Source organism: Cryptomeria japonica, chromosome 8 (assembly GCF_030272615.1).
Source record: "Cryptomeria japonica chromosome 8, Sugi_1.0, whole genome shotgun sequence".
Classification (NCBI taxonomy): domain Eukaryota; kingdom Viridiplantae; phylum Streptophyta; class Pinopsida; order Cupressales; family Cupressaceae; genus Cryptomeria; species Cryptomeria japonica.
In genome coordinates, this window is record NC_081412.1 from 691,268,368 (window position 1) to 691,292,019 (window position 23,652).

Genomic DNA, 23,652 nt, shown 5'->3' on the forward strand with positions numbered 1-23,652 from the left:
AGCAAAACTGACTGTGCCTTTTCTTTGATTTGTTTGATGTGATGGTTGATAATGTCTGATCTCAAAAAGTTGCGGACCCCATTTAAGACTGACCTGTCTGGATTCGAGTGTATCCTCTTCTGTTTAAGACAAGATAATGATCACTTGATATGGATAGTTTGATGATTGATAAGACTTGATCAACTTGGTTGCAGATGTTTTATTAGATAGTTTTATCCTTTGCGAACTTCGTGCAAAGTGTTGGATATTTACTAGGGTGTTTGATTCTTGCGAGACATGTTAATGCAAGTTTTTGATGTTTTTGATTTTTAGGTTGTTTGAAGAGCTTTTCGATATTTAGGGTTTTGTGGATCATTTTCGAATGTTTTTGGTTGATTTTGTTGGATTTTTGGATTTGATGAAACATGACCTGCCATCAATTGATAAAGATAAGACTAACTTGGACAAAATCCAATAGCCATACCGATTCATGTCATTGTTTTGATTAGTTGATGATTGATATGAACATGTCTGATTTGAGAGAGTGAATACCCCGTGTAAGATCAATCTGTCTGGTTTCGAGTGTATCCTTCCCTGTATAAGACATGTTGGTGTTTGATAGAGTTTAATTGATAGATTGATTAACAAGACATGTGATCAGCTTGATTGCAGACTTTGAGAGTTTGTCTATTGTTGATTTGATTTGATGGATGGTCTATTCTTTCTTGCTTTGATTTTTCAGTTTTTGATTCTTGATTTTCAATTTTTTTGTGGCTTTTTTCAAGACATTTTGTGATTTTTAATTTTTTCATGACATTTTTTGATGTTTTAAATTTTTGATGTTTTGCAAATGTTTTTGTATTTTTTGTTTTTCGATTTGCTTGGATTTTGATTTTTTTGATCTTTTTCATGACATTATCTGATTTTTAGGATTTTTTCATGACATTTTTGCGATTTTTAGGATTTTTTTTGGGACATTTTGGGTTTTTAATTTTTTTTTTCTAGCTATGCCCCTAGTATGCAGACCTAGGATGACTTGATGATCTGCAATATGCACATGGAGACAATGAATTTTAACATGAGGTATGCTAATGTAGTATGCAAGATGAAGATGTAGTTCCTATTTGAACAAGGATGATTGTGTGCATCTTTCATTTTGAAATGCACTAATTGGATTAAAGGTGCGAAACGTTTCAGAGATAGGAGTTCAATCCATTCTCAGAAGACCTTAGACCATCCAACCTAAGACACTATGCAACCAATATTTATGAATGGAGGTGCGGAAAACTTCTGCATCAATTCTTGAAACTTTGATCTTCTTTTGCCCATGTGTGTGCAATTGGATTTATTCTGACTCTTATAACCACCAAAGACCCTTGGAATCTCATGTGGCTAGCTACATGAGGTATTCTAACTTCAAAAGAATCGTAGATAGAGCCCCGCTCCATCAATATTTTAGGGCTCCGATGAGGTTATACACCGTAATCTCTCAAATATTGCTCCATTGCCAACAGGCATTCATAGCCTTGATGGAGTTACTCGCATGTTCCCATAGTCAAGCTTTTATTGCACTTGTATGCATGATATTTCAGTTATATATCTTTTCTCTTTTTGCCATGATTATTTGATATTGATTTTGTCATAGCTCTTTTCTTTTATTTTCTTGCCTTGACTTGTAAGTAATGAAACCTACTTGGCTGTGACAATTAGAATGACGCTGAAGTAGAATTTTGGATTTTTCACTAGCCACATGACCAACTAGGTATTTGCAATGACTTAGAGATTTTGATTAATGTGTGAGATATAACAATTGATAGATTTTGGGTAACAAGGCTCAACAGTGAAACCTCTACACAACCATGGATAAAGCTCAATCACAAGGTGACATTGAAGATGAATGAGTAAAGACCTCCTAAAGACTTGATGAACAAGTATCTAGGAAATGAGACAACCTTCGCTCCTTTCAGTGAAAATAGGTAAATGACTTAGACAATCACCTTGCTTTATTGATGCAACTATATGCGAAAGCAATAACGATATGCATCTATATGTTGTGCAATGGTGATATGCAAGAAACTATGATGCACTCTGAAATAGAGATATGTGATGTAATGTAGTAAAGAAATATGCAAATGCAGTACTGAAAATGTAAATGAAACCATCCCTTAAATGCAATATCTTTAAGGTGGATGTTGTTATTGGGTTAGTATGAATTTTGTGTAGGTAATTCATTGGTCTGTGTTTGGAAATTTGGATAAACCATGCTTTTTCAATAGGATATTTAGCTAGGTGTATTTCATGTACAATTTCTACTGTAGCTTACTTGTTTTCAAACCAATCCAACTGTGGTATACCTTCTTGCCCCCAGTCTTTCAAGTGATGATATATGAGACAAATAGATTTTGGTTTCGAAGTTGTGACATGAGCGGGTGCTATGCCTATTTTTATTGATGCAATTTAAGAGTATGATGAAGCCAACCAGGTGTTGATCTCATTAGCTGGTGTTATGCTTGTTTTTGTCACTACATTGGCATTTGATGATGTCACACATACAATTGTTGACAAGTTGGCCTATGTAGTATGATTTGGATTGGTGATTTCATTGATAAGGGGTTCATGAAGAACTTGTGTAGAGGGATTGGGATCATGAGGGAGACTAGGAGAAATGATAAGTTCATTTGAGAGGGAATCTTATGAGGAACATGGAGGATTATGATATGGAAATGAAGGGATGGAGGGATCTTGATCATGATATGGAGAAATAATGGGATCTTGTTTAGGACATGAAGGTGAAGAGATGCTTTGATCTTGATTTGGAAAGGGATTATTAGGGAGGATCAAAGGGATGTCCTGATCTTGCTTGAGAGGTGGATGCTAGATGAGACTTGAAAGAACATCTTGATCTTGAGAAACAAGGGTGTTATTATGAGTGGAATAGAAAAGAATGAGGGGATCATCATAAGATTATTGATCAATGGGATCTAGATAAAAAAATGGGTAGGATGAAAGGGTTTGTTCTTGATCTTCATTTATTTCATGACTCATTTCTTTTGATTTTGGATTATTCTCTTAACATGGGGGAGGAGTTTGAATGAGAATCTTTGTAGTGGGTTTTATTGGAAATGAAATAGATGGAGGCATTGGATCTTGAATTTCTAAAGAATGGATAGGACTAGAATTATGACTTGGATTAGATTGGATTTTTATTATGGGCAACCTTTGGAAGATTGTGTTATTGGATAAAGATGGTGTGGATTGATCTTGTGTAACTTCAAGGGATGATGAAATGGTGAATAGATAGGAATTATTTGGATTTTGGTTGAATGGGATTTGATTTTTGTTGAAAGAGGTTGGATTTTGGTTGAAGGGGTTTTGGTTATGGTTGAAAGAGGTTTGATTTTGGTTGAATGAGGTTTGGTTTGGGTTGAAAGAGGTTTGATTTTGGTTGAAAGGAGTTTGAATGTTGGGTTGATATGATTGGTATGTTTGATATGTTGGGTTGAAAGAAGGTTGACATGACTCTAATGTTGGTTGAACTGAGGTAGGAATGATTTTGTTGAAGAATGAAGGCTGGCATGTTTGAATGGTCTCACAAGGAGAAGAAGATTTGCCTAATAATGATTCCATCATGGTTATCACTTATCTTATCATTTTTTCTAACCAACCCCTATGGTTGTTAGGACTATTCATGTCTATCATTTGTTGTTGCAAAGTCTTGATCTATTGAGCTAAGGTTTCTATGGATGGTGATGGAATAGGAATGGAAGGGATGAATTCTTCACCTTCCCTATGAAATGTATAATGACAATCCATGATGTTTGCTTGATTGGTTTGGACCTAGGATCACAACATGTAAGATGTTTTCTCCATTTCTAGAATGTTGCAATGTTTGATTGATTTGTTGATCTTGACAAGCTTGTTTGTTGCAGGGTTTTGATCTTGTTGATGTTAAAACTTGACTTTGTTGAGGGGTTTGATCTTGTTGATGTTGAAACTTGACTTTATTGAGGGGTTTGATCTTGTTGATGTTGAAACTTGAATTTGTTGAGGGGTTTGATCTTGTTGATGTTTATGTTGCAAAGATATAGTAGCAAGCAAAGAAAACAATCTAAACTAAATGAAGAGAGCACTTGTTTAAAGGACTTTTTAAAATCCTCATGAATGTTGAGATCTTTTTCAATGTTAGGATTCCCACAGATACTAAGAGGGGGGGGGGGTGAATCAGTATCTAACTGGTATATCAATTTTCTTAACTTAAAACATGTAGAGCATATTATAACAGTGTACCGATATGCAAGAAATAAAGCAATAAACATAATTAAAAGCATCCACATGAAAAGCACACCATAACACAAGGATTTAACGAGGAAACCCGGTGTGGGAAAAACCTCGGTGGGATTTGTGACCCACAATATCCACTTACTGACCAATAAGAGAATATTACTTACAAGAGGGGCCTACACATGCAAGAATGCTAATTGCCTAGAGCTCACTACTCAATGGGAAGTCTCATTGACTTACAATGTGGATTATGCAAATCCAATATCTTGTACTGCTTTACAATAGCATCTATAATGCCAGATCCAGTACCGGTTTCTGCTCTGTTCTTTACATAAATTTTTTTACCTATATTTCGCATAATAGATCTGCCTTATATCTTTTCTGATTCGCTTATTTCTACTTACAAACTGTCTACAATGATTTACAACTTGCCAAGTCGGCTTTACAAAGATTTTACAATAATAAACAAAATATAATAAAACAAAATCCTGTCAGCCTATGTGCTGATATACTTCCTTTCTCTGTGCTAGTGTCGATGGTCTGAGTGCCGGTGTAGAGTCTGATCGTTGATTCCAGTGAACTATGTTGCCGGTGTAATGCCTTGCCGGTGTAATCACTTGCCGGTGCCATAGGATTGCAAGGTTGCCATCAATGACAAAACCTTCAATCACATACAATGTCTCATTGGAGTGTGCATATGCCAACATCCGGTGTAATGCTTTCAACTGCCGGTTGATCTTCTGTAGTTATTGTTACTGGTGATGTAAAAGTAGGTGGGGGTATGTTGTCTTTTACTTTGATACTTGGAGGACCACCAACCTTTCCTTTTCCTTTGTCTCTTTCCTTCTGATATACCTTTATTGGTTTGGGGTTCCGGTATTCTTCCTATTTTTCTTTTTCAACTAGGAATATATCCCATCCATTTTCTGTTTCTTCAGTCACCTCATTGACCCTTCCAACCATTAATGCAATGTGTCAGTGTGCAGTAGAGAATACTGACCAGTTGGCTTCAACAATTAAGTCATCAATTTCTTTAGGTGAGTTTACTGGGTACACGACAAGTAGCTTTTCTATCTTGATTTTCTTGTCAAGTTCTATTACTGCTTGTCTCCTTGCCTCCAGTCTTTTGAACAATTCATCTAGTACATCATCTATTACTTCCATCAAAAATTTCTTATACATGTCCATATGCAATATAACACTGTTTTCTACTTGTTCTTTTTCATTTGCAGTCAAAGTGTCATACAATTTCTCTATATTCTTTAGTTTTCCTTCCTCTATAATTTCATTCAATAGTATGTCAAGAGGAGCCAAGTTTTGTTTTGCTCTCTTCTTCTTCTTGGGTGTCAACTTTTTCTTTGGTGTAGTCTTTCTAACCAAGGATCTCATTGCTTGTTGTTTCTATCTTGTCCTCCTAGGTGAGGGTGTGGTTTCCGGTGAGGGATCTCTTTTCCTTACAACTCTTTTGAAAGTTGCAGGCATGTCACTCTCCAAAGAAGTTCCTACTGGTGATAGGTGAGTTTCAGGCTGTGGGGCTGCTAACTCATCCTCAGTGATACCGGTTTGCTTCAGTATATCTTCTTTAATAGATTTTGCCTATCGAGAGCCTCTTCTCACAACTGCCTCAACCTTTTTCACTCTCTTTTTAGATTGTATTTGATTTTTTATGGTCTCGGCACTACCAAATACTTCTTCCTTTGGTTCATTTGGAGCTTCCAGAAGTGCTTTAACATAAGTCTCAACTATATGATCATCAGTCTCATAACCCATCTCTATTACCCAGATTGTTCTAGGGATGACTACTTCCATCCAGATCTCATCCTTTTTTATTACAAAACATATATCATCTTTGTACTTGTCAATAATCTTTTGTGATAATCTAATTCTCTTCTTCATTTTAGCCTTAAGGGCTTGAAAGTAATCATGGATATTGTTTTCCTTATCTTCTCCCATGTTGTTGAATAGTTCTGTTAGTTGTTTACCTATCGGTATATCAAATCCAAGTTCTTTGTAGCCTATACCGGGAACTTGTTTGGTTATATGTAGCATCAAACATACTAGCAGATTTCCAAACCTAAAAGTTCCTTTCTAATCCTTCTTAATCTTGCCTAGGTTGTCAATTAACTCATCCTTCAATCACTCACATATATCAATCTTCACATTATCCGTGACGATGTCATAAGCACTCTTAATGCATAAACTTGAAACTGAATTGAGTCTATTTGCATGAGTAGCTTTATACCCTAAAATCATGCTAACAAATCTTACATTTATATCAGTTACATCATTTACCCTCAAGGACCTTCTGTCAAATATTGCACCAGTTAGGTTCATAACTAGGTCATTGGAGACCTTTTTAGTCTTGTCTAGCCTTTTACTAGTGGTTGGTAACCCTGTGACAGCTTTCATAGCTTCCTTGGTGATTTTGTGAATTGCATCTAACCAGAAAAATTCACCATGTACCCTGCTTAAGACTATCCTAATCACATCCTTGGGAAATTCAGGAATGCAGAGGATTTCAGTAAATCCTAGGGTTTCAATGATTTTATGTTCCAGTTTCACATTTTTGGAATGATCACATATGACAGATTTATACATTGTTTTGATCTCTTCATCTCCTAATTCCTCTATGTTACAATGAATGTAAATTATGGGGTCTTCAGCATAAACAACTCCTTTTGGTATTTGAGAAAAAGCACCTACAGTGTCATCTTTCTTTGCTACCTCGGGAACTAGTTGAAACATGGGCCTAGGGCATTTTATGACCTCGACTACAGTAGGGTTTTCTATATATTCAAGTGTAGAGGTGGATGCCATAATGATAAATACCTTTTTCTGCCTTTGGATGGGTTGATTGCTTGAAGTGCTTTGCCTCTTTGCTCAAAATCCCTTAGCTCTGCAAATTTTGTGCTCTTCGAATGTTTGAAATCACGTTGAAATGAAATGGAGCCAAAACCACAAATTTATACTGTTTATTTGCCATCTACCACATTTAATGCATGCTGGTTAAGTATTCACTTAACATTGTCTGTCGGTAAGAAGTAATTTCCAACTTCTCATCTCTAACCGAGGGAATAATAGCACGTGTCATTAGATTGCCAAACCCTCAAGGAAACTTTCTTCAATTAGATGAAGAACTTCCTGTCGGTGGAGCACTGCTCTGCCCTGCCGGTGGAGTAATACTCTGTTCTGTCGGTGGAGTGTTGATTGGTTCTACCGATGGAGGAGTATTCCCAACATTTAGATCAGCTTTTCTAATCCATTGTTTTGAGAATTCTTGTTTTACCTCTTCAACTTTTTCTTTCCCTTTCAAGCTAGAACTTTTGTTGTCTGCCGGTGATCCTTTACTTCTACAAAATTTTGCAATATGTCCAATATTGTTACATGCATAACAAGTCACATTATTCTTCTGAATAGCTTTCCCATAACCTAGACTGGTTTGTGTTCTGCATTGATTAGATAAATGTCCAAATCTTCCACAAACATAACATCTCACATTCATTCTGCAATTTTTAGAGTTGTGACCAACTTTGTTGCATTTTGAACATTGATCGGTGGGTGTGTTGATATTTTGATAATTTCTAGCTCTACATTCATTTTCTCTATGACCATACTTATTACAGTTAAAGCATTTTCCATTGAATTTATAAGTATTAGGTTGTCTTACCGGTTTGCTATGATCTTGAGTATTTGCAGTACCGGAGCTTTCACCAACTTCAGAGCCAATTCCAGAAGTGTCACCCTTAGGTTTTTGATTCTTCAGCAAGGTGCCAAGTTCCTCTGAGCTTTTCTTGAATTTTTCTTTATGTTGATTTGCAGTTTCTAGTTCTCTTTCTAAGACTTCTTTCTGCCTCATTAGTTCATTTGAGTCATTCTGAGTGTGCATCAGATCTGTCTTCAATAAATCATTTTCATAGCTAAGTCTTGTGTTCTCATTTGCTGCATCACTTAGTCTTTTGGTCAATTCTTCTTCATTCTTCTTCCTATCCTCAATTTCTTTACAAAATCTCATAGTCATATCTTGCATCTCATTCTTTGTTGTCATGTTCTCTTGTTTTAGCTTGCTTATCTGATCATTAAGTGATTCCTTTTCATCATTTTCATTTTGCATCTTTTCACAAAGTTCTCTTCTCTTATTTCTTGCAACAACAAGATTCTCTTGAAGTGCTTGAATGATATCCTGAGCTACCTTTAGATCATCTTCTAGTTTGATATTTTTCAATTTTTTTGCATCATAGTCTAAGAGAGCTCCTTCAAGTTGCTTCATCAGATTTTCCATATCTACCGGTGTCAAGATCTTCCTCAAGTTGTTAGGCTTCTGAAAATAGAGGACCACGCTCTGATACCAATTGTTAGGATTCACACAGATACTGAGAGGGGGGGGGGGGTGAATCAGTATCTAACCGGTATATCAATTTTCTTAACTTAAAGCATGTAGAGCATATTATAACAGTGTACCGGTATGCAAGAAATAAAGCAATAAACAGAATTAAAATCATCCACATGAAAAGCACACCATAACACAAGGATTTAATGAGGAAACCCAGTGTGGGAAAAACCTCGGTGGGATTTGTGACCCACAATATCCACTTACTGGCCAATAAGAGAATATTACTTACAAGAGGGGCCTGCACATGCAGGAAGGCCAATTTCCTAGAGCTCATTGCTCAATGGGAAGTCTCACTGACTTACAATGTGGATTATGCAAATCCAATATCTTGTATTGCTTTACAATAGCATCTATAATGCCAGATCCAATACTAGTTTCTGCTCTATTCTTTACATAAAACCTTTTACCTATATTTCACATAATAGGTCTGCCTTATATCTTTTCTTATTCACTTACTTCTACTTACAAAATGTCTACAATGATCTCTCTTATATATAAGAGTCATTTTACAACTTGCCAAGTCGGCTTTACAAAGATTTTACAATAATAAACAAAATATAATAAAACAAAATCCTGTCAGCCTCTGTGTCGGTATACTTCCTTTCTCTGTGCCAGTGCCGGTGGTCTGAGTGCTGGTGTAGAGTCTGATCGTTGATGCCGGTGAACTATCTTGTTGGTGTAATGCCTTGCCGGTGCGATAGGATTGTAAGGCTGCCATCAATGACAAAACCTTCAATCACCTAGAATGTCTCATTGGAGTGTGCATATGCCAACATTCAAGACCCCATTTTGTTTTTGATAGTATTTTGGTAATTAAATAGCACATCAAGTAGACTCTCTTAAGGTCAAAAGGTCACAAATATTACCACAACCCACATCTTGATACTCCGTTAGCTCAAACAACCCTGTCACACCCTAAGGTGCGCCCATTTTTTTTGTCTTTGTCTGGAAATTAAACAAAAGAGGATCGCTCCTCAATTGGCTTGTTATCCTGGGATATATATGGTGTGTCTTGGGGGAAAATTCTTCCCCACCCTTAAACTATGATAATAAAGTGTCTGGTTACTGACTCAGTTGGGCTTCCAATTTCTAAGGTGTTTAATCAGGCTTCCATTCGGGTGGGCATAGATCCAAAAAAATTAATCATTGCTATGCCATTCCAACACCCATTGATTACAATTTTCATTGCAAACACATTTATTTTATAGTGTTTAGAATACTTGGCATTAGTCATTACCACTTTAGGTCATTCCCCTCTCATCGACCTTATGGGATTCTTGGGAGGATAGGCCAGCTAAAGTTGTTATCCTAATGCAAAATTGACAGAAAGCATAAAAGAGATGGTTCTGTATTTTCGATCACCCATTGAAGGGGAGAGAATATACCTATCACCTCACAAACACAAAAGACAAGGATTCTTTTTAAACCTTCATTGCAAAATTGTCTAAGCTAGATGGAGATGTCACTCCAAGAAGACATGATGTTCTTTTTATCCAATATTGCAATGGTGAGATTTGTGTTGTCCTTTTTGAAAGCAATAAAATGAAATGTTTGTCTTAAACTACCCCTGCAAAGAAATCAAACATTGTTAGCACATGGTGGGCTCTCCAGCCTGATTTTTCTTCTCGGTTACAACTTTTCTATTTGCAAAAATAGAAAGAAATCTGACAGAAAATGACAAAAAAATAAAAACAGAATCTATCTAACCTATCCTAGAAATTATGAATTAACCTCTATGCAATTGCGAAATACTATCTAATCAGATGCAAATTGACATAATAGCAATTGTGAATTTTTGTATAAGCAAATGTGAATTACTGTCAGGTCAATTACGCATTAGTTAAAACCTGCAACTTTGAAAAATTTCTAAACAACAAAAAAATACGGAAGAGAGAAGTTTTCACTTTCAGTGAAGTCATTCTAGATGAGGTTTCTCATTACTGCAATATCATCATAAATGTCAAATTTGTCTAGGATTTTGTTTATGGTTTGATGGTATGAAACTATGGCCTCTCCCTCTTCAAATTCTCAAAATTGTCTTTATGCTTTGATAAGCCTTTGGTAGGCTTTTAGTTGTCTGTTGTGTTGTTTCCTCCTTCTTGCACCTAAAATTTTGAAAGTTACCTTGCCTTCCATGGAGCTCGAAACATTTTATGTCTAAAAATGAACTTTCCCAGAATCATGAAAGATTGGTGGGTTAATCTCGCAAATGGATTTAAAGCCAAAATGACATCAAAAAATAAAATTCTAGGTTAAGCCTATAATTGCGCATTAGTTTAAGCAATTGCGAATCAGAATGATGTCAAATGTGAATCAGAATGACATCAATTGTGAATTTCTATGATGGAAATTGCACACTCTATTTTTTGTACGGACCCATAAATCAAAAAATCAAAAAATTAGATCAGTAGGCGAGTTATTCACGTCAGGTTCACCAATTTTTTCCATGTTTGAATGTCATATTAAAATTATAAATCTGATTAGGGGGTAAAGACATTTAACTAATCAAATACAATCAAACATAAACCAATAGAATTAACACAAGATAATAATAATTTCAAATAAAGGAAACTCCCTCATCCTGCATTGTGACTTCCATTGTTCTTCTCCGAAATTATGTGGGTGGCTCTCAGGTATTTTATTGAAATTCCTGTGTAAGATTGGCAATTACTTTGAAGAGTGTGATCTAGATTCATTTGTGAAAATGGTGCTATTTATATAGATTTTCAACACAGAAGGGGTGAGGATTTTGAACTCAAGTTCTGATTGGGAGTGAACTGATTTTGATTGATCAGTTAACAAAGTTGATTTTTTGTTAACTCAGATTGATTGACTTGTTAACTAGGTTGTTTGAGCAGTCAACTAGATAGATTGGATAATGAACTGAATAGATTACTTAGTTGACTGGATTGATTGAAGAGAAGACTGAATTGATTAGGGAGATAAATGGATTGATTGATCAGTTAGAAAAGGTGATTTGGAGTGAAAAAGGGTGATTGGAGAGTTAACTGATTTGATCAATCAGTCATGATTTTCAACTTGTGCTATAGGATTTTGGAATTGAATTTGATTTTCATTTTCAATTTGGATTTGGATTTGAACTTTCGAATGCTGAAATGCACATGAAATTAACTGAAATTCAGATTTTGTGAAATGTGAATTTGATGATTTGGAATTAGATGGAATTAAATGAAATGAATTGAAATTCGAATTTGGGGGAATTTGGAGGAATAAGTTAATTAATTTAAATAATTTAAATGAAATTATTTAAACATTAGAAATAGGATTAATTAAATAATAAAGATTATTTAATTAAAGAAATTAATCATAATTAATTAAATAAATAATATTTAATTAATATTTGAGAAAGGTGTTTGATGATGAATTGATTAAGAAGTGGAAATTGAATAATTTTTTTTTGATCGGTAATAGTGATTTTTATTAATTACTCGGGATTTTAATCTAGCTCGAATGAGGTGGTGCTACAATTAGGGAGCCACCTCCCCAGATCCCTCTCCCCCTTCCAGAGGGGGGTCATTACAACTATTCCCATCCTTATCCCACTTACCCTTTTTACGCTTCACCTCTATCCATCCATGTGATTTGGCATCCTCCAACAATTTCAGATTTTGAAAATCCGTACCAACCAGCCCCTTTCTTTCCCAACAATGATTCTCAGATTGCTTCCCCTCATCCATGCCTGCAATTAAACCCCTTTGAGAGCTAGGACCTTCCTCCAACATCTGTACACCTCCAATAGCATCTTGAAAGGAGCTGCAACCTTCAGGACAAACTCCCTCACCAACCAAACCCCCAACATCTTGGTGAGATTTCAGATTCCCAACCACCTTCTCCACCATGTAAGATTGGGGGGTAACATCCTTCCACCATGAAGCTAGACTCTTCACCCTATGCTTAGCACAAGATTCAACATTATGACCAGTCTTAAAACATCTCCTACATCTAAAAGGAATCCCTTCATAATACACCGACTGGAGACAAACTCCCTTTGACATAGAAATAGAGATCTGTGAAGGGAGACCCGTGGATGTATCCATCTCCACCAAGACACGAGCAAAAGTAGTATGTAGTAAATTGAGAGAGCCATCATCAGTCAATAAAAACTTACCGAGGGAGTTCCCAATAGCTTCAAAGCATGAGTCAAACCAGTATTGTAATAGAAGGTTTGGAAGTCTAATCCACATAGGAGCATGATCAAAAGATTTTGACTCGGGGTTGAAAGTCGGATGCCACAGTTTAAGCATCAAAGGATTATTGTCCTCCCAACACCATTGGCTACCACCAAGGATTTTAGTTCTATCCTCCACAGTCTGAAACACCATGATAAAAAACCCTCAAGCATGAGGGTAAATCTGTACACTGTTGTCTAGAATGGGCTCCCAATGATCAGAGATCCATTTATGTAGAGCACCAAGACTAGGCCAAAAACCCCTAAAATGCCTAATAAGCCCTAATGTCAAAAAAACAAGCTCATTATGATCAACCTCTTTCTCCACCTCCTCTGACAAAGAAACAAAAGTTGGCATGGCCGGGGCAGTCACATTCAAAGTTGATGGGCCCCAAATATCTCTTCCATTGGGCGACCTCCACCTACTTGGTAGTGAGCCTACCCTCTATTCAGGCATTGCACAGGGACGAGTATGGGGGCGGAAGCTAGACACACAACCATCATAGGCATTTGAAGCAAGTTCCCTAAAACCCCATCGCTCATTTGGGGACCCTAGTCTACCCTAGCTTCTCTCTCTACCATCTCCGCGCTTCACCACTGACACCCAACTAGTATTGCCCCATTCGGAAGGGAAACCACCGCGCCCCGCATGAACCCTAACTCATGGAGCAACCATCAACGACATCACAATTTTTATTTTTTGAGCTAGCACAACAACCCGTGGAAATTGAATAATTAATAATGTGGAAAGATGATGATTGAGTCAATTGAGAAGAATTAATTCTAAAGCTTAATTAAATAATTGAAGAATTATTGAATTAATAAGATGAATAATTAGCAATGATCAATGAGGCATTTTTAGGTGTCTACACAATGTATTCTGGTTTTGTAGTAGATAAGGAGATTGCATATTGCTTCTTTCTGAGCCAAGAGACCAATCCGCCTCCCAAGAAAAATGCGCTACCACTGGTACTTATTTTTTCATCAACACAACCAACCCAATTAACATCTGTGTTATCCATGGAAGAGAAATCACTGTCCTTATTATACTCTAAAGCATAATCTAGAGTCCCTCTCAAATACCTGAATGTCCTTTTGAGTACCACATCATGAGATTTCTTAGGATTTGCTTGATATCTAGTAACCATACATATTGCATGCGTAATATCAGGACTAGAAGTAATCAAGTACAAAAGACTATTGGCAATATTGCATTATAACAGACAATGAAAGATTGTTGGCATTTCAAAAAGGATATTGAGAAGGTTGTTGATGATTATGGATATAACTGATTAAAGATGTTTTACTATCCTGATATTATTATTTTGTCATTGATGTCAAGAAATTGATTTTCTAATTCAATATGATGTTGCCATATCTTGAGAAGTATGATATGAAGATTATAAAGATGTTGGTAAAAGACATAGGAAAGAATATGATGAATAAGGGGATGAATAAGGTATTCAATGGGAAACTACTACCGAGTTAGACAATGATGAGATCATGATGTTTTAGATTGTTTTAACATCATACATATGTTGTAAATTGTAAAGGATAATACTAAACTATGTTATCAAGCAAGGAACCTAGTCAGTAAACCCTAAGGTTATCGGTATCGGTTAATGAAGGCAGAATGTCTACTGAGTGAAGCTTAGTATTTACCGAGTTGTTACCAAGTTGTAATCGAGCTATAACAGAATGCATTAAATGTTTACATGCGGTATTTAATGAAGGAAGCTGATGAGCTAGAGCGGATTAAATGATTGGTGAGCTGTGCATGAAGTTTGTTAACGAATCTAAGGCAATGGAAAGTCGGCATGAAGATCTACAGCTCAGATTGAACCGCAATACCCTGACACAAGTTCCAAGACTATTATGCAAGTTCCAAGGTGGGGTAAAACATTTTCAGATCGAAAGATGCATTGAACCTGGACAAGATTGAAGATCTAATGGCTATGATTGGTCATGGGAAATGTGATCAAGGAGATTAAGCAGTTATCTAATTGTTTATAAATAGGAAACTATTGATAAACAATGTATGCGAGTAAGTGTATGCACAGGGATGCTACATAGTGATTACTGAGCACAGAAGCTTGAAGACCTGTTAGAATAACAGAGTATAGAGGCCTAGCAGATAGACAAGATTAGTTCTATGTCTAGATTGTATTGAACAAATAGGAATCTTCTTTAGTATTTTAGATGTGAAGTTGCAGATAGATTTTTATTACTGTTATTTTGTGAAAGTGACAAAAAATCTCTTAACCGAGTGGACTTAACAGTCTTATATGTAAAACCCTCTAGCAAGGTGACATTCTGATTGAGTGTTTGAAATCCTTTGACAAGGTCACTTCTAACAAAGTGAAGATCCCTTCAGATCTGAGGGAAATCCCTTAACCGGGTCACATCTAGCAATGTGTTTGTAATCTTTAATAGGATTTTCTTTTAACCGAGCATACTCTAGAAGAGTATATTTCTTAGTGGGTCCGAAATCCCATAGTGGTTTTTCCCTATTTGGGTTTCCATGTTAAATCTGGTGTTATGAGGTTTATGATGTTTATATGCTTTTGAGCTTGCATGTTTGACAGTTTTGGTTATATTACTGAAATATATGTTACCGAGGTTGAATCTGATGTTTTTATGGATGATTAAGTTTGTATAATTCACCCCCCCCTCTCATCTTGTTGGCTATTGGATCTATACTTATATTAAGTATCAGAACTATCAAAAATGACCACTCATAGATCTATATTAAGTTTGATCAACTTTTGGAGACCCATCATCCTTACTCAAGTGACAACCAGTAGCTATTGGAGTACTCACTGGTTTAGCATTCTCCATACCAAACTTCTTTAACATCTTCTTAACATATTTTGTTTGAGAAATAAAGATTCCATTATCTTACTGAGCAACTTGAAGGCCAAGAAAGAAGGATAAATCATCAATCATTGACATCTCAAATTACTGCTGTATTTCCTCTGCAAATATTTTACATGCCTTATATTCTCCTCCAAAGATGATATGATCAACATATACAACTACTATCAATAATATTTTATCCTCAATTTTGAAATAAAGATTGCTATCAGTAGTACCTTTCTTGAAGCCTTTCTGTAGTAGATACTTGTCCAACCGAGCATACCAATCCCTAGGGGTTTTCTTGAGACCGTACAATGCCTTTTTGAATCTTCTTAAACATCTTAATCTTTTGCAAACTGAAATCCATTAGGTTGTTCTATGTAGACTTCTTTTAGATCTCCATTCAAAAAAGCTAACTTGATATCCATTTGATATAACTTGAAGTTTTTGTGAGAAACAAAAACTAAGAACATTTTGATTAACTCCATTCTATCCATTGGAGAAAAAATCTCCTTAAAATCAATGCCTTCTATTTGATAATACCCCTTACACACCAATCTATCCTTGTTCCTTGTCACGTTTCCTTCTTCATTCAATACTATTTGGAACACCCACTTGATTGTGATAATATTCTTATCAGCAGGTCTAGGAACAAGTTCCCATGTCTATTTTTTCTCAATGTGATCAAAGTTCTTCTTCCATAGATTTCATCCATCCTTCATCCTTTCATGCATCAAAAAATGTTTTAGGCTCAACTTATGATAGAAGACAAATATTTACCTGTTCACTTGCCTTGGAAAGTGTCCACCTAGTCTGCACTCCTTCTTTCTTTTCACCAATAATCTGATCTTCAAAGTTATTCTTTTAAACACATCTTGCCAGAGACTTTGGGATCTTTTCTAATTCCTTTCCCTCTTTTTTCTTTTCTTCTTCCTCCTCTTCAATGTAGGGAACAACATTAGGTCCACAATCCTAAGGTATTGGTGCAATTTGATCCCAATCTTCATCTACTCTAACATTTGCACTTTCAACTATCTTCTTGAGTCTTTTGTTAAAACATTTGTAGGTCTTGCTTCTTGTTGAGTAACCAAGAAATATTCCTTCTTCAATTCTTGAATAATACTTTCCAAGTTCATCTTCATCTCTTATGATATACATTTGTTTCCAAAGATTCTGAAATACTTGACAATAGCAGGTTATTTATGCCAAAGCTCATAAGGGGTCTTGGAATGAGTAATTCTCACCTTTACTCTGTTAAGAATATATACCACAATATGAACAACTTCCTTCCAATAAATATATAGTAGATTAGCATCTTTATATATTTTTCTAGCCATCTCTTGAACAATCTTTTTTTCCTTTCAACAACCCCATTTTGTTGTAGTGTTCTAGGAGTAGACAAATGTCTCCTAAGACCATGCTCTTCAAAAAATATTTCAAACTCATTTCATGTAAATATAACTCCTCTATTAGAGCTTAAGTATTTGATCTTAGCCTCCCTTTTATTTTCAACCATAAATTAAAAAAAATTAAAGCTATCTAAAGCTTATGATTTCTTTTTTAGAAAAGTAATCCATGTCATTTTAGAATAATCATCAACAAGTATCATAAAGTACCTTTCACCATTAAGTTTCCTTGTCATGGTAGGTCCACATAGATCATTATGTATTAACTCCAAGGGTTTTGAAGTAGAAAATTCCTTGCTCTTAAATCTTATCTTTGTTTATTTTTCCATTTGACATTCCTTGCATAATGTATTTATAAGATTGATAATGTTCATTAGATCTTTGACAACATGTGTAGAACTAATCTTTACCAAGTTATCAAAATTTATGTGTCCCATCCTCCTATGCCAAAGCCAACATTAACTACTCTAAGCAATTAAACAACTTCCATCTATAGCTTCCTTCAAGTAATACTAATTTACATCATTTCTTGTTCCTTTTTAACCAGTCTTATCATGAAATGTAAGTCTATATCCTTTACTGCACATTTGAATAACACTAAGAATATTGTGCCCCAAACCCTTAACATACAAAACTTCCTCTATCTTGATCTTCCTATCAATGGATATTGTCACTTTGCCATAGAATTGAGCAGATTCTTCACCACCAAACTCGACTGATCCACCATTTGTCTTTTCAAAATTGATAAATTTTCTTCTATCACCTATCATGTGGTTTGAGAAACCATTATCAATTACCCATGCATTCGACCCTTCCTTTGCATATAAAGAAGACCACACAATTAATGATCTTTCATTGTTCCCATGATACTGCTAGATATTGATTTCCTCATCATCATTAACTTTCATAGCCATAAATAGGGTTTCATCACTAGAATCAATATGGTTGTCATCTTCAGATGAATGGATACTCTCTTTGGAGTAAAACATTCTTTTAGGCTGATCTATTTTGTCTTTTTCATCTACCCTCTTGTTTATATCATTTCTTCTTCAATTGATTTCTTCTCTATAAGGACATCTACCTACAAAATGACTGATCCTTCCACAATTAAAACATTTTAGAGGTAACTTACCTTTTTATGTACCAATGCCCTTCTTTATTCTTCTCACAAATTTTTATTTTGCTTCATCAATTTTGTTATCTAAGTTAGTATCATCTTCTTCCTTCTTACTTTATTTGAATGCAACTTCCTCTTTGGTTTATCTAGTTCAGTATTTCTCATCTTGAAGGCAAAGAGGGCTCCATAGAGTTGATTCATAGTATAAGTATCCAAATCTCTACTTTCTTCAATGACAAACATCTTAGGAACAAAATATTTAGTAAGAGTCCTAAGTACCTTCTGTTAAATTTCGAGAAACAAATTACAACCTAGAATCTAATTGGAAGAGATAGATCAAATAAATTGTAAATGAAAATAAAATGAACAACATAACAATGATACTGAGAGAAAACTGATGTGAAGTGATCCAAGGAAAAATAGCATTAGATCAAAATCTCCAAATAGACTCAAGGAGATGGAGAATGTGGCAAGTCCAACCAATGAGGAGTGACCACTAGGTAGTGCTAATAATAGCAAGTGTAACTCCCATGGAAGAGGACAACACCTCAACACCCACTAACTTGAGTAAACATTCTTTATTAACCTAAACAAGCTTAATTAAAGTGTAGGAAAAACCTAGGACTAAAGGGAAAATAAAACCCAACTAGTAAATTAAAAACCTACACTAACACCCCCGCTTAAGCGTATCTTAGGTGGGTAAAAAAGATGGGTCCTGACAAACTAAGCTTGATGAGGTACCCATGTACAAAGAGTACCCCCCATAGAGAAGAATCCCCCCCCCCAAAAAAAATAAGAAACAGAACACCCCACCAAAATAGAGAGAGAAAGAAAAGATAGATTATGAAGCCCCCCCAAAAGTGGACACTAACCGCACGCCAAGCAAAGATCACAAATGAAGGAACTTGCTCTCAGTGAAGGGTTTGGTAAAGATGTCTACGATATGCTCTAATGTCAAATGGTATTGAAGATCGATGACTTTTTCTTGAATCAACTCCCGAATGTAGTGCATGTGGATGTCAATGTGTTTGGTCCACTGATGATGGATCAGATTGTGAGAGATCTAAATCATACTCTGATTGTTATAGAAGATGATTGTTGGCTTCTGAAAGAGAATACCAAACTTAGTGAGAATGTTCTGAAGCCAAATAGCTTAGTAGAAGCTTTAACTGCTCCTTGATATTCAGCCGCAGTATATGAAAGAGCAACAAAAGATTTTTTCTTGGTCGACCAAGAAATTGGACCAAAACCAAGAGAGAAGCAATGCACTAAAGTAGACTTGCAATCCTAAGAATTGCCAACCCAATCTGAATCTGTATATTCCACCAAGTCAATATCCATGCTCGCTGCACAGTGAATCCCATAATTATTAGTTCCTTGTAAATAGTGAAGAATCTGCTTGGCTACCTTCCAATGCAACTCATGTGTCTCCTGCATGAACCTGGAGACCAAGCCCACAACATATGAATATCAAGCCTTGTGCAAGTCAAATATATGAGGCTTCCAACCAATTGGTGATACAAGGTAGCATCCACCAATGGTGAAGAACAAGAAGCCTCAAGTTTGACCCCTGACAAAAATGGAGTGGGTGGAAGCTTACAATTAGCCATGCAAAATCTGGAGAGCATATCAAGAGCATACTTAGGCTGTGCAAGGAAGATACTAGAACATGACTGAGTGATGTCAATCCCTAGAAAGTAGTGTAGTAGGCCTAAGTCTGACATCAAAAAATGATCATGAAGAGTAGTTTTTACTACCTTGATGTAGGCTGAGTGACTCGCTATGATCAATAAGTCATCAACATAGAGAACAAGGAAAGTGAGAGCGTCATCCTGCTACAAAATGTAGACATTTGGATCAGAATGGCACTGAGTGAACCCAATTGATAAAAGGAAGGAGTCCATCTTGGCATACCAGGCTTGAGGGGCCTGTTTAAGGCCATATATACTTTCAAAGGTGACAAACAAGTGAAGGATCCTAGACACCCCTGTGGCTCTTCCATATATATCTTCTCCTGAAGGTCACCATGAAAAAAAACACTCTTCATATCCATCTGATGAATGTACCATCTCTGAGCTATTGCAATGGCAAGGACAAGCTAGATGGAATTCATCTTGGCAACTAGTGCAAAAGTCTCAAAGTAGTTAATCCCAGGAACCTGGGAGAATCCTTTGGCAGCCAAGAGAGCCTTCTGCTTATTAACCAACCCATCTGCAAAAAACATTGTCTGATAGATCCACTTGCACTGAACAAGTTTCCTTCCCTTAGGAAGAGAGACTAAATCCCAAATATGGTTTCTCTCCAAGGAAGTGAACTCCTCCTACATAGCAGCTGGTAGGAACCGGAAGGGAAATTGAGAGGGGGGGGGGTGAATTAGAATATGTTGCAGTAACAAGTAATTGTACTCAGGTATTATGTGTTAGGTCCTAGAGACAATTGAGAGGGGGGGGGGTGAATCAATTGTCCAATAAATTCAACCAAAATTAACTTAACCAAAACTTAATGCTTAATACCGGTAAACCAAACTTTATGCCGGTAGACAGTCTTAATAGTTAATTGCAGTACCGGTAAAGATTAATGCATGAAATAGAAAGAAAATAACATCCACAACACATAGCACAAATATTTGTACGTGGAAACCCTGTAAGGGGAAAAACCATGGTGGGAAGCCTTACCCACAATCAAATGATACTACTACAGATAGTATGTGTCTACAATATGGATTCTGCATATGCAGAAAAGCCAGCTGCCTAGAGCTCACTACTCAATCACAAAATGAGAGTCACACTGACTACAATTGGATGGTCAAATCCGATGATAATGTACTACACAAAATAGCATCTTCATATGCTGGATTCAGTACCGGTTTAGTTTTGATTTCCTTCACAAAATCCTTCCTTCAACCTTCAAATTATTTCTGCATGTATAGCTCTACTTATTTTCATATATACCTTATTACAATCCTTTTCACAATCACACATTAATCTCACAAATGAGATCTTACATTTATACCATAACCTAAGACCAATTTGAATAGGTCATCTCACTAAAAGATATTACAATAAAATCAATTACAAATAAATCAATATCCGATGCATGATGTTGGCTCAATGTATTTACAATAATAATAAATCATCTCCATAACGTGCTGTGCTGATCTAGAATAAATATGCCTGCTGGTGCATATCTTGGACCTATTTGCCGGTAATAGCAAATATGCCAACCCGAATAAACAAATAACCAAATTGCCAAAACCAAGTGATCAAATAATGTCTTCAACATAACCAAGTAGTCTCCAAGTCATTCCAAGTTTCGGTGAACAATATAATCTACTGGTGATTCAAATACTAGTGATTGTGCATAAGTCTCTGACTTGCCGGTGAACATAACCAAAGATCTCCAAGTGCTGATAAGTGTTGACAAGTGATGAAAGGTGTTGACATCAATGACAAAACCATATCAACATATCCAAAATGCCAACAATCTCCCCCTTTGGCATTGATGGCAACACAAGATGGAAAAACCATCAAAGTGCCAAAACATAAATGCCAAAAACCAAAAATCAACAATCTCCCAAAGAGATCATTAACCAGAAATTAAAAATACATAATATCTGTCCCCCTAGGAATAATCTCTCCCCAAAAGAAAAAGATAATGTGTTTTTCCATATCAATCTCTCCCCCTTTGACATCAAATGCCAAAGCATTACAAAACCAAATACAAAATACCAACTTATTATACCAACTACTCCCCCTGAGAAGCAGCTCTCCTCATCAAAGCCGGAATAAAATTTGTCTGTTAATTCTGCCGGTTGATGACAAACATCAACTGTCTAAGTCTCTACCGATGGGGTTAGGACTCCAAGTTCCTCTCTGAGATACTCAAATGTTTCCTTAGGTAAAGGCTTTGTAAAAATATCTGCAATCTTCTCTTTAGTATTCACATAAACCAATTTCACTTCTTTTGCTTCAACATTCTCCTTTAGAAAATTGAATTTGATAGAAACATGTTTAGTCTTAGAGTGAAATACTTGGTTCTTTGATATATCAATTACTGCCATATTATCACAGTAGATAGTTATAGGTTCCTTGCATTTTACCTTTATGTCCTTCAACATTCGCTTGAACCATAATACCTGTGTACAATTAGTTGTTGCTGCAACATATTTTGATTTTGCTGTTGATAGACTTGTACAACTCTGTTTCTTGCTCAACCATGAAATTAGTCCGCTGCCAAGAAAAATGGCTCCATCGGTGGTGCTTTTTTTTTCATTCACATCTCCAACCCAATTAGCATTTGTGTATGCACATAAATCAAAATTTTCATCTCTAGGATACCATAAACGAAGATTTGTAGTGCTTTGTAGGTACCGGAAAATCCTTTTCATTGCTGATTCTTGATTTTCTTTAGGATTACTCTGAAATCTTGAATCAATACATACTACATTCATAATATAAGGTCTTGTTTGTGTCAAATACAGTAAACCTCCTATCATAGACTTGTATCTAGTCGGATTAACAGGTGTAGAATCATCCTTCAAAGATAATTTATCAGTTGTAGTCATAGGTGTGCTTACCAGTTTACAATTTTCCATGCCAAATTTCTTTAGTAATTCCTTTAAGTACTTAGATTGACATAGGAATATACCTTTATCAGTCTGTGAAATTTGCAATCCTAAAAAGAATTTTATCTCTCCAATCATAGACATTTCAAATTCTTGCTGCATTTTGTTAGAAAAGTCTTTACACAATCCATCTTCTCCTCCAAAGATTATATCATCAACAAAAACTTCAATAACCAAGATGTCATCATTAGTTACTTTGTAGTATAGATTGCTATCAGCATTACCTTTAGTGTATCCAAGCTTCAAAATATATTTGTCCAATCTAGCATACCAAGCTCTAGGAGCTTGTTTCAATCCATATAAAGTTTTCCTTAACCTGCAAACCATGTCTTTGTTATCTGTCAAAGAAAATCCATTAAACATTTAACATCCATTTGATATACTTTTTAGTTCTTGTGTGCTGCAAAAGCCAATAAAAGTCTGACTACCTCAATTCTAGCTATCGGTGCAAAGGTTTCATTGTAATCAATTCCTTCTTTCTGTGAATATCCCTTACACACCAATCTTGCTTTGTTTCTGATTACCATACCATCTTCATTAAGTTTATTTCTGAATTCCCATTTAGTTCCAATTACATTTTTGTCTTTAGGTCGGGGAACTAATGACCAAGTGTTAATCCTTTCAATTTGTTCCACTTCATCTTCCATTGCTTTGATCCAATATTTATCTTCACATGCCTCATTAATTGATGTAGGTTCAATTTGAGAAATAAGACATACCTCTTCATTTGCCAATCTTCCTCTAGTCATAACTCCTTGAAATTTGTTTCCAATTATTTGATCTTCAGAATGATTTAGTCTTACATATCAA